Source organism: Erpetoichthys calabaricus, chromosome 8, assembly GCF_900747795.2.
Source record: "Erpetoichthys calabaricus chromosome 8, fErpCal1.3, whole genome shotgun sequence".
Lineage (NCBI taxonomy): Eukaryota > Metazoa > Chordata > Cladistia > Polypteriformes > Polypteridae > Erpetoichthys > Erpetoichthys calabaricus.
In genome coordinates this window covers 51,825,727-51,839,694 of record NC_041401.2, presented here as the reverse complement: position 1 = coordinate 51,839,694, position 13,968 = coordinate 51,825,727, and positions in this window count along the sequence as shown.

Below are 13,968 nucleotides of genomic sequence, written 5' to 3'. Positions count from 1 at the left end.
GCAAAGAAGGGGCTAAATGGCAGAAATTCCTCCCTGAGCAAAGACGCATGAAGCACAACATTGTGTCCACCACAAAAGCCGCTCTGTATTTTTGATCCTTTCTAATTTAATTAGCCCAAGAGGTAGCACATTAATTTGCCAAGAATTCTTCTGATGCAGAAAGCTGCCCCCAATGCAGACAGGGGAAGAAAATAACCTGCATGCTACTATGGCACGCCAGCCCATAGAAAGGGCTATTTTTGTGTTACAAATAGCTTTGCAATGTTACAAGAGACCTTTAAACTTTTTATCTATGGTTAGGTCATATGTAACCCAGTGAATTACTAAGTGCTAATTAACTGCTTCTTCCCTGGAAATCTTTTTAGTGCTCTGTTCCTGTTTAATGTCAAAGGAGCAGCCGTTTGGAGTTCCGACACAAATTGTATCTGTGGCTCTGCGAAAATGAGTTCATTATTGAGTAGATAAGAGTTGCAATAAAATGCCCCACATTGTTGAAATCGTATTGCTTTCTGTCTCTTTTTAAGTCCTGGGTGCACAATACCCTGCCCGACTAACCTCTAACTTTATCATAATCACATCTTTCAAACAGCTGGCATATTGAGGGCCAGCAGGAGGCGCAGCAAAGCCCAGCGTCCTGTACCCAGTTAAAAAAATAAATGAAAGTTTATATAGCACCTTTAACAGAGGGCACAATCTCAAGATGCTTTGCTGTGCAAACAGAATTACAGCAGAGTGTGATTACAACACTGAGGTAAAATAACTGGAGACTGACGTTGAAGGCAAAGGCAAAGGCTTAAGAACCTTAAGAGTTCAAGTCCCATCTTCATCTCATTGTGTGACCCTGATCAACCTGAAAAAATGGATCTAAATAACTTTTGTTTAATTTTATCAGATAAAGGCATTAGCCAGTTATCACCGATTTAAGAGCTGTGTAGGAGACAGGGGGCGCCACTGAACACAAGAACCCCAGACACACACACAATAAACAGTCCCAGGTGTAAAATAAAGGGTTTTTACTTTCAAAAAACACCTTTTTTCCAACCAATTCACAGCCTTTCTATAAACACTCCTCCTCTTCCTCCTCCAGGTGAGCTTTGCCTTCTGCTTCCCGAGTCACTGGAGGAGGCTGGATGGCTTGCTTTTAAGTCAGAGCTGGAAGAACGTCCAGTACTTGGGGAATAGCCTGACAGAAGCACTTCCAGGTCAGATGGAAGTCTCCTGAAACAGGGAGTCCTTCATCCTGCAGTGCCCCCAACAGAGTTGTCCTGCAGGAATAAGATTCCCATAAACCCCTGGGGGCATCCTTACTGGATCCAACCAGCAGAGCATTGCCATCTATTTTACTGGGGTAGGAACTGCTCTTCATATCCCAGCTCCTCACTACTGTCCACTAATTTATCGTTTTACATAGGATGTTGATTCAACCCCATCCCGGCCAGGATGCCTGCTTCCATGCTGTCTTTACATTATGGTGTCCTGGCCCGGAAAAGACGGTCTAGCATGGCATTCGCAGCTGATATAACTGTAACATTAAAGAACGCCTAGGACAGAACATTCTTGTGAATGTGTAACAAAGGGAACTATAAAAGGCAGACCTCCATTTAAAGATGATTATAGGTGGATGGAAGGAAATACAGTATACAGACTGATACAGGAGCTGATGTTAACAGTAGCATTAAAGAGAGCCTAGAAAAGCCCGCCTGTGTGAATGTGGAAGAAAACGTTCCTTTAAAAGGCAGGTCTCTGGTTAAACATTATAATAGGTGGATGGAATGAACTGAGCTAGGAAAAGAGCTTTGGAAGATGAGCCCATCACAAACTTTAAAGTAAATGTACATTTAACAGAACATTAAGGTGGTAATTGTGGTTAGCTAATGGACAAATAGCAAATGGTTAAGGTTTAGTAAATGGATGAGAAAAACAGACCACAATGGCAAATTGGACTGAAGTAAATGTTGTCTTAGCCAGATGGTTTCCAAAGAATTACTTTTAAAAGGATATGAATATAGATAGATAGATAGATAGATAGATAGATAGATAGATAGATAGATAGATAGATAGATAGATAGATAGATAGATAGATAGATAGATAGATAGATAGATAGATAGATAGATAGATAGATAGATAGATAGATAGATAGATAGATTTCTACACACTTCATTGTGTTTTAGATTTAATCTTAAATAGAGAAACTTGCCCTTTTTGCACATTCCTCTACACTTAAAAGCCCATAATGACAAAGTGAAAATATATTGTCAGAGATTTGCAACTGTATTGAAAATCAAAAACTGAAATCTCTTATTTATATACATATTCAAACCATTAACTGAGAACTTTACACAAGCCCATTTCGCAGCAGTTACAGCTTTGAATCTTCTTGGGTAAATCTCTACAAGCTTTGCACACCTGGATTTGGGCAGTTTATCTCATTGTTCCTGACAGAGTCACTCAAGCTCCATTAGACTGAATGAGAAGCATCTGTAAACTGCCATCCTCAAGCTTCTCTACAGATGCCCTATGAGGTTTAAGTCTAGTCAATCAAGCACATTTAGAGACTTGTTCTAAAGGTACTCCGCCATTATGTTGGCTGTATGATTGGCCTATCTGAGGTCATGTGCACAATGGAGTAGGTTCTCTTCAATGGCTTCTCTGAAACAGGCTGCATTCAACCTTCCCTTAAGTCTGACCAGTATCACTGTCCCTGTACCTCTCATAGTATGATGCTGCCACCACTATGCTTCACCTTAAGGATGGTATTAGGCAGGTGACGAGCGGTGCCTGTTCATCGCCAGGCATAATGTTTGGAGTACTGCCCAAAGAGCTCAGTATTTATCTAATGAGACAAGAGAATCTTTTTCCCAATGCTCTCAGAATCGTTAACATTGTCATATGCTTTTCCGTCTAGCCACTTTATCATTAAGGCTTTATTAATGGAGTACTCCTGAGATGACCATCCTTCCAACAGGTTCTCCAGTCTCATCAGAGGACTTCTTAAGCTCTATTAAAGTGACCATTCCTGGTCACCTCCCCTACTAAGGTCCTTTTTACCTGGTTACTCAGTTTTGCCAGATGGTCAGTGCTACGAAGACTTCTGGTGATTCCAAACTTCTTCCATTTTGTGCTTATTGAGACCACTGTGCTCTTGGGAACACACAAAGCTTTAGAAATGTTTTTGTACCCTTATCCTGATCTATGCCTCACCACAATTTTATCGCGGAGGTCTACAGAGAGTTCCTTGAACTTTATGGTTTATTATATCCTGACATACAGTATCAATTGTTGAACATTATATACACAGACATCTGCCTTTCTAATCGATGAACAATCAGCTCAGTTTGTCACTGGTGGATTCAAATCCACTTCCGGACACATCTCAAGGATAGTTAAAGCAAATATGATGCACCTGACAATAATATGGAGTGCCAAAGCAAAGGATCTGAATACTTATATAAATAAGAGATTTCTGCTTTAGATTTTTAATAAATATACAAACCTTTCTGAAACATGTTTTCATTTTGTAATTAGGTGAAAATTGGCAAATTTATCCATTTAAAATTAAATCTACAACACAATAGTGTAGAAAGAGAAGGGATCAGAAGGGATCGGATTTCTCTGTAGATAGATAGATAGATAGATAGATAGATAGATAGATAGATAGATAGATAGATAGATAGATAGATAGATAGATAGATAGATAGATAGATAGATAGATAGATAGATAGATAGATAGATAGATAGATAGATAGATAGATAGATAGATGTCATAGTTTATTGTACCGTATTAACACTGCCAAACTTTTCATTTCCAGTATCAAGAAGTAATAAGCCTAACCTGGAAGAAATGGGTACAAGGAATGATCCCACTCTGCCAGTCTATTACCAGGTAGACACACACAGTGAGATGGATTGAGAGCTGACCTGACACCATTTCCTCTACTGTAGAAGCAAACCCACATTAACATGGGCAGATCAAAGTCCACACTTAAGCTGCAGTTGCTGTGAAGAGGCAACGCTACCCACTGCACTGTGCCACCCTGTCTGTAGTGAGATTGTGAATTAACAGGCAGGGGAGTTTGGAGTCTTCTTCACTTATTATCATCTCCACCATGTTCAGCTCCTCTTTCACACCTCCTACTGTGCCGATACTTACTCATTTCAGCAAGCTAATAATTTATCAAATAGAATCACACTATCTCAGTGATCACTAAATCTACTACAGGAACAAGGTGAGCTGCAGCTAGGTAGGCAGGGGCAGACTGCATCTTGAGGCACCAGTGTAAAAACATAAATCTATAATTTTAAAAAAGGCTTTGTTTTTTCTGTTATCACCTTAAATTCACTCTGCGTTCACTGGTATTAAAATTACAGAGATGTGAAGTAGATAACGGAAAACAATGACACAGTTGAAAACTAAAAAGTGGAATATTTCTTTTTGAGTAATGAATAGCTTCTCTTATTACTCTGTACTGTTCATTGTAATAAACCTTTATACTCTGCAGATATTTTCCCACCCCTCTATTTTGTAACCCACCTAACCACTTTAGGGTTACAGGGAGCTACCAGCATTTGGAGTTGCCAGAACCAGATCTGGAAAGGGCAGCAGTCCATCACAGGACACACTCATTCATACACAGCAGCACTCACTTAAACCGGACCAGCAATGAACCTTTGAACGTGGTAGAAAAACTGGAATACCTGGACAAAATTTTACAGGCAGACACAGAGAGAGCTGGCTGGAAGTCTTATCCAGTGTCCTAGAGAAGTGAGGTGGCAGTACTAACTCTTGTGCCACCAAGCCTTCTTAGTAATCGAGCAGGTCTTTTTTTTAATTCAATTGCACTTTGATCAAATATTTTTTTCTATCAGCTGTAAGTTTTAACTAACCAAATACTGTAATCACATAGCAATGAAAATAACCCCCAGGGGGGTATGTGTAGTGTGGCCAGGTGAACGATGTCGAAAGCCTGCACTGAATTAAAATATATAATAAACAGCGTGAAGATCCTGTGATGTTTGAGTCAAATGCGGAATTCTTTTAATGCACACCTGCATATTTGTGCATTTCTAATATGAAAGTGTGATTTGATAGATAGATAGATAGATAGATAGATAGATAGATAGATAGATAGATAGATAGATAGATAGATAGATAGATAGATAGATAGATAGATAGATAGATAGATAGATAGATAGATAGATCTGCACTTTCATTTATTTTCCTTTAACCGTTTGATGCACATATTTCAAAGAGTATCTCAGTTCAGATGTTTTCTATCAGATTACACCAATATGGCTGACAGATAATAAACCTCCAGCTATGTAATTACTACCACAGGTGGCACACACTACTGTAATACTGAGGTTTTCTTTTAGGATAACTTTGGCAAGAAGCTCAATGTGCCTAATCTTCCCTGCTACATTTGACATTTTCATTGCGACTGATCTAAATTGGTGGGGTGATGACTGATCGCAGTTACTACATCTGCTCCGTCTAAAGATGTTAAACACTTCACTCTCCGCTATTTGCTTGTCTGTCTTCCTGCACAAGTTCTAAGTGCTCCACTTGGCAATGCTCGCTAGCAAATGGTCCATTTACTGTAGTAGTTCTTGGAGCGTGGAGAACACAGACATTTAAAAAGCAAGCAGCTATTGTCTGGGTGAAAGAAGCCCGGCACTCCACATGGTGAATAAATGAAATATTGAGATGTGTTTGAAATGCAAGTAAAGCAGGAGTTGTTCACAAAAACTTGAAAGTTTCCAATTAGGTTCCAAAGGCATTGCAGTTGAAAGGTGTAACAAACAACAACACACGAAAGAATATGTCCCATGTATTTTTTATCTCAATTTTAAAAAACGAAAGTCACTTAGAGTACCAATTTCCACATTTTCATACAAAAGAAATGTGTGCTGTGGTGATTTGAAAAGTAAGGCACCATAGGAATGTAAAAACTAAAATAGTGGATAGCATTGGAAGGATTTACATAAAGCAGAATAATCAGCATACCTAGAATTAAAACCCGAGAGGCTCCTTAGGTACAGAACAATACGTCTTGACCTACAATGACAATAATACAGGAAAAAGGAGGGGACAACATGACAAGTGGAGCTGACGTGTGACAGTGAGGGCACATCAGATGGATTTCACCCGTCATGGAGCTCAGCTCATATCTTCTACAACTGTTCTTTAGAATGACTAGTATTTCAAGAGGCACATTTTAGCAACCTAAAACATGTTATTTGTGCAGCAAGTTTAGCTTATAACAAATAAGCAAACATACATTTCTGTGCCTTTTTACTTTATTTGTTACAAGTAGATTTTTTTTTCAATTTGAGCCTTAATCTGAATCTAAATGACTATTCTACTTTCAGCCAAGTTACATTTGTTTCCTTTAAGTTTTTATTCCTCTTTAAGTAATATTGTTTTTATCAGTATGCAGCTTCCTGAGTATGTGAATTTCCCCTTGGGGATTAATAAAGTATCTATCTATCTATCTATCTATCTATCTATCTATCTATCTATCTATCTATCTATCTATCTATCTATCTATCTATCTATCTATCTATCTATCTATCTATCTATCTATCTATCTATCTATCTATCTATCTATCTTGTCTAGAACAACAATAAATAGTGTATAATCAAATCAGTTAAAATGGTTCTGGCAGGTCAACATCGTTTCAGACTCAGAGTCCTGCATTCAGATCCCAGCCCATGTGCTAAATGTGCATCGTCCACAAGCTCTCCCTGTGTCTGTGTATCCCCCTCCAAAAGTATGCACGTTAAATTAATTGGTGGTGTAAATGTGGGTATATACAAGATGGAGAGCCCCTACAATGTACTGACAGCCTGACTGGGCCCAGCTCTTGCTTTGCAGCTTATTTTTCTTGAGGAGGCTCTGGTCCCTCACTCTTCTGAATTTGGCTAAGCAGGTATGAGAATGTTAAATTACATTTTTCCAGTTTTCCTTCCAAATCCCAAAGATGAGCAAAGTAACTCTATATGAGTGAATATGGCAGTGGCGGGTATGTGTCTGTGTGTGAGTGCTGTGCATAATGGAATGGCCTCCTGTTTTGGGATAAGCTTCTACCTTACACCCAGTGCTGCTGGGATATTTACCAATTCCCCACTCTTAAACTGCATATAGGGGGTCTGTGCATGCTTTGTTAAATTTCCAAATGCATGCTTAATAACAGTACAACATTCAGCCCAAAACAAGATTGAAATTATAAGGAGTCATTTAACAGTCCTTTGTGTAAGTCTCAATTCCTTAATACTTCTAACAAACCTCTTTGAATTGTCATCAACACCAGGAAGAGTTAAAGGAAAGTGACCATGATCAGACTCTTGAAAATATCTCCAAAGTTATCTATTACAGCATTAACGTGAAGAACAACAAGATCTGTAGCTCACCTCTCTAGTGTTCAGGCACGGAACGGCTCAGTACGAAGACTGACGTACGGCATCAGCTAGCAAAGCGGGGCAGCGGAGCCTGATTGCTGATCTGCTCTATGCATTCATGAATCACTGCAACTGTAAAACAAATCTGAATCAAAAACCTTGCATTCAGTGTCTAATTGTAAGCTACCTTTTTCTTTCTGATTTCAAATGAAAGTGAACAGATATGATTTTCCTATAAATAAGCGCAAGCTGGAGAATGGTCATATTTTTAACATGTGGCACTTCCTTTCATGCCATGTATTACCTGATTTTTTTTTTTTTTAAAGACCCCGCTGGGGAAGTAATGTGAATAATGAAATGGGGAAGCTGGGCTTTAGAAGCGCAAAATAGCATAAAAAATCTTTAAGAATTCTTCATACTCAAATAGATCAAAGAATCATTTCAAAACGTTAACCATATCATTAGGAGCTTGACAAGCAGTACAGAGTATATAATACAGTTAATTAAAGCTCTGATACATTTTATATTTGTTTTTAGACTGGAGCTCATAATTGTGGCTCTGGGCTTTTATATTCCCTTGTTATCTGAAGTGCCACAATTTTATAGCACTTTTTACAAAACTACTTCTTTCTCCGATTCATTTACTAAAGCATGTTTAATGTGAGAGAATATATGTCAATCATGTAAATCACTTGTCGAAATAGGCTTTTAAGTAATGAACACTTTAATTTGTGAATAATACCCAGGAGTTGCCTAAAAGGCCATATTGGTGATGCAGGTATTTCTGATGAATTTTGAAGGATTTATGAATAAATCTGCTCCTCACAGATGGGATTACTGAAATGTGCCACAATAACAGATTTAATCCCACTTTTGCAGAACATTTTAACTGCTTATAGAGAGCAATCAGGATATGATTCTCTTTTGCTTTTTCCCCTACTCATATTTTTTAATGGAACACGCAGTCCTTGGAGCTCCTATATATAACCAGAAGGTTAAAAAGAAGCCTTTGTGATCCATATGAAGTCAAGTTCAGCATCAGAGCAGTTATCGGACAGGATTTATGGATGTTTCAAACCATTTGGCAAAGGCAGAAGGCTCATCTCTGTTCTACTTATAATTACTTTTTGCTTATACCTTATATTTGTGTGGCATTCATGTGGACATTCGGTGTGCTGGTTTGCCATTGCATGCACAAGTCATTTAACTGCCATCGGTTTTAGATCCAACCCATCCGATCTTTGAATAAAAATAAAGAATGACTCAATCTTGCAAAAGAAATGAAAAGAATGTTCAAGAACTTCTGGTTTCTGACTATTAGATTTCCTGACCACAATTCTTGTTTTGTTCATTGATGAAAGTTTATCAGAACAATCAATTCTAGTTTTTAGTTTCACTCTCTGGTTTAGTGAATACAATCTCCGTCACTCAGAAAAGCACCTTCATAACATAACATGAAATTTAAATCCATGGAGTGCAGAACTTATTCTCAGCAGTACTGGATGCAAGACATGACCCGGCCCTGGATAAGGTGACAGTTCATAACAGGAAATACTTACACACTGTAACACACGTGTGCATGGGAGGCAGCTAGAGAAACCAAAAGAAGGTCAATCCACGGCAGGCCCAGGGATGGAGGGTGTAGTAAACCTCTCTCTTTTATCCCTGCAGACCAAACATGGGAAATTCTGCCTGGGGCCCAATGACATCACCTCCTTTTCTGGCCCCGCTGAAATCACTTCCTGTTCTGGCCTAGCTGACGTCCCTTCCGCCAACCAGCCTTAAAAGCCAGAGACATTGTGCTTGAAGTTCTCCCCAAAGACTTCAACAGACCAGATAATCTTTTACCTCCTGCTTTCTGAGTCTTTTAAATGCTACTACACACTTTTCACCCCAGAGTGGCTTCCATCTAGCCCCTGCACCATAAATGCCTGATTAAAGGAGTGCTGCTAACATGGCCATTCTTCCAACAGGTTCTATCATTTCAGCAGAGGACTTCTGAGGCCCTGTTAGAGTGATAATTGAGTACTTGGTCACCTTCCTGAGCAAGGCCCTCTTTGACTGGTTACTCTGTATGACCAGATAGCCAACACTAGGAACAGCCTTGGTCATTTCACAGTTATTAAGGGTATTGTGCTCCTGGGAACACTCAAAGCTTTAGAAATAGTTTCATACCCTTTACCTGATCTATACCTCTCCACAATTTCTATCACAAAGGTTTGTAGAGAGCTCCTAGGACTTCATGGCTTGGTTTTTGTCCTGACGTGCCCTATGAATTATGGGATGTTATTAACACAGATGTGTGTCTTTTTACACAATGTCCAATGGTAGTGTGACTAACAATCAACTTATGGAGAAATTTAAAACCAGAAAAAATTATGTATGGAGTTGCAGTAAAAAGAATGATCTTGTATTCTATTTAATAGTGATATTGGAATGTCATTTTATGTTAACTTTGCTTGCTGTTGTCCTACAGGTACTGTAAACTGATATGAGTTATCCAAGGACCATAATATTTTTTCTAGTCACCTTACCATTTTATTTTCTTCATCAACCACAGCAATTGCAGAAATTGTACTCATAATTAACAACAACTTTACCTGACATGGCACAGCAGCTGAACATCGTTGCTGGACCCTAATATTCCACAAAGTTCTTGCTGAACTGCAACCACACCTTTTTAATGAACATGTTTAAATAATCAAGGAACAAGTTAAAATGAAGATAATATATGCATTTCTATCTCACAAATCAACCAGTCGCTGTAACGTTTAATGAACTTAATGACGTCAAATCAACTCACATATTGTCTCAAAGGGCATCACTGTCACTATGTCCACTTCAGATGGTCACTGATTATTGTCAGTATACTTGAAAGAATGTGAGGATATTTGGATTCTTCTTCATTCCAGGTAAGCCATTAGAAGTGTGATGCTCCTTGTTAATTAGACAATATCATATACACAAGCCTGGGGAGTGCCTCACAAGTAATATTTTGGACTGCCTGGACAGCCGACTCTAGGAAGAATCCTGCCATTTCAAACTTTTTCCATTTCACAATGATTGAGGGTATTGTGCTCCTTGTACCATTCAAAGTTTTAGAAATGGTTTTATGCCATTTACCTGATCAATGCCTCACCCCAATTTTATCATGAAGATCTACAAAGAGTTCCTTAAATTCCTGGATTGGTTTTTGATCTGACATGCAGTACGAATTATCGGACCTTATATACAAAGGTGGGCACCATTCTAGACGATATCCAATAAATTCAGTTTGACACACGTGGACTCCAATCAAGTTTTAGACGCACCTCAATGATAATGAAAGCACACGTGATAGACATGGTCGTAATTTGGAGTGCCAAAACAGAGAGTCTGAATACTTACAGAAATGAGAGATTTCAGCTTACAGACCTTTTACTTTGTCATTATGGGTCACTGAGTGTAGATTAATAGGCAAATGGCAAAAGTATCCATTTTAAATTAAATCAATAGCACAATAAAGTGTGCAGAAAATGAAGGGGTCTGAATACTTTCTGAACCCACTGTATATAAAATTAAAACATATTTACTGCGTTATTGTGCTGCACATATTTTTACATTTAATCTGTCATGTCTAATTGCAATATTCTGTTTTCTTATGCTTTTACATTACAGTGTCAAGAGACATTTTAACTTAAGCCAGCAGTTTAAAGGGCTAACTGGACAGCACACATGGCACCCTCATGCACACACTTGCGTTCACTCATACTGGGCTAATATAGAGACGCTAATTAACCTGACATGGTGAAGAGGAAATCAGCCTGGGGGGAACCTGTGTGCACACAAGGAGAACAGATCCGTGGAGCTATTAGGCAGCAGTCCCAATCGCCGTATCGCCATGACATCCAGGCTATAGTTTAATATTAATAATATAAGTAAGAAGGTTCATTACACCCAGCCTGCAGGTTTACATCCTTTTCAACTTGGAAGAATGCTGAATCTAATATATACAGTATTCCAGTCCCATTAGAATTCAATATACTGTATAATGCTTATTGATTGGCTAGACACCAACACATACTTATGTAAATGTGTTACTGCTGAATGAGTCTTTTTCCATATACTCTTTCAAGACATTTAATGGATGGGCTTGTATTTACTCATTGTCTTACAAAAGAAAATTAATTGCCAATCAAAAGCAAATTGCTGCATTGAGTGATTGCCATAGAGATGCCATCTGAATTGGACTATTATCCAGTTAATGTCTGATTTTTTTTTTTCCCTAAAAGCTGAGTTTTGCATTTGAAATGTATGTGCAGCAACTTTGTGCAGGTTGACAGAATGACAAAACAATAATGACACATTCTGCCGAGCAAGTTTTGAGTCAAATATTTTAAAAGAATAAAAAGACCCAAGACATTAATAAAGCAAAGATGAGAGCTAGCAACAAGTAAAACATACTGGTTGTGTGACTAACAATCAAATTATGGAGAATTTTAAAACCTGAAAAAAATACATACAGAAAAAAATATGTACAGATTTGCAGTAAAAAGAATGATCTTGTTTTCCTTTTGGTATTGATGTTGGAATGTCCTTTTATATTAACTTTGCATGCTGTTGTCCTACAGATACTGTAGCTCAGCTGCTAAACACCTGTACTGGACCTTAAAACTGCACAAAGTTCTTGCTGAGCCGCAATCGCAGCTCTTTAATAAACATTTAAATAATCAGGGAACAGCTTGCAAAGAACACAACAGATGCATTTCTCTCTCACAAATCATCCAGTTCCTGTCATTATTTGATGCACATAAATGCAAATGAATCAGCTCACTTCTTCTCTCAAAGCACATCACTATATGTCCACCTTAGACAAGGAGTGATATTTTCAATATACTTGAAAGAATGTTGAGGGTATTTGGATCCTTCCATGCCTCAGGTATGCCGTTAGAAGTTTACTACTTGTTAATTAGACTCTATCCTATCCGCAAGCCTGGGGAGTGTCTCACTGGTAAAGGTTTGGGTTGTCTGGGGAGGGGTGGGGGGAATAATAAGAGTGATACACCATTTCTAACATAGTTTCCTTTTCCTCTAGAATGGAAAAGAAGCAGCTGAAATATAAATGACCTTACTTCCCAACCAATCATCGCAAGCCCCACCCACTTCCAGTCATCCAAATAATTAAATCTCTCCTCAGACAGACGTTAGCATTCTTTATTGGACACTTTTTAGAAGAGGATGGATCTTCATCTCTAAAGTATAATTCTGGCAACTCAACCATGCTCAGGAGCATCAATGACATTGAACTCTGCTACTACTAACATTTTGATTTCAATTTTGATTCAGAACATTAAGAAAGGTGTCTGGACAGAGCCCTGGCTCTTTTTCTCTTGTCCCTTGTGTGGCAATAGTGTGGTAGAGATTAGGACTTTAGGGACACTCAAAATTCTACTTGATATGATTTTGAAGAAATTATGTAGATGGGATTGAAGGGATTTGTTGGGCTGAATGGCCTGTTCTCATCAAAATTTTCATTGTTATCAAAATATTTCTAATGTTTTAATTCTTGACATCTCTTCTAAATCTATGTTTTCAACACCACTTGTAGCTATTTTCTGTGTGATAAAGGCAGTTTTAAGGTTCATATATTAGTTGTTCTTTTTATGTCCAATAGTTTTACATGTCAGTGCCTGTCCATTAGCACTCCATACCACACACATACACCATACAGCTATATCCAAGTTTCTCTGTCACACATCGAGTCAGGTGATCTCTTCTAGATTGAGATATTCACATCTTTCACATATAGAACCCAAGATATTCCTGGGTTTATCTTCCCTAAAATTTAGTGGGATCAGTGGTTTACGTTTTTTCCTTTTATTATTTTGTTTTCAAGATTACATTTCAATGTGTAAGGTGCAAGTCAGTCAGATACACAATATTATATATAATTCAGATCAGGTGAGATACCCCATACACATCACCTGTTCACATCTATTAGGAAGAGGTATACATTTCCTCAGCTTATAGTGATCACATGTGACAATTCCACTTAAATAGGAAGGGATTTTGAATCTTATATATAAACATCTATGCGTGGAAGTGTGTGTCTGTCCGGCCAGGAAGTGAGGGCTCCACCTCCGAGGATATGCAACCGAGGCCAGCAGGTCGGCAAAACGAAACATCTGAAAAGAGATTCACTTGCTTATCCGCTATTACATAAGTGTTTCAAGCACATTGGCAAAACATTATCCCTTTTACTTTTCCTCCCGCCGCTAATACACAAGCAAGGTGAGCACGTTGGCAAAACGAAACTTCCGAAGAAAGACAAAGTCGCTTAGCCGCTAATGCACAAGCAATCTGAGCATGTCAACAAAACGAAACGTCCTAGGAGAGAGAGATGCCCAAAGTAGTTCCTTTCAATTACCTGACATCTATACATTTCAATTTATTTTTTCTGACGATTTCAATAGTTTCTAGGACCCCGTGCTTTTTACAGCACAGGCTTACACAGCTAGTGTGATATAAAAGATGCAGCAAAAACTAAAATGATTGTGCTTTTTGCTTAAAAGAAATTTGTTAAGAAAAG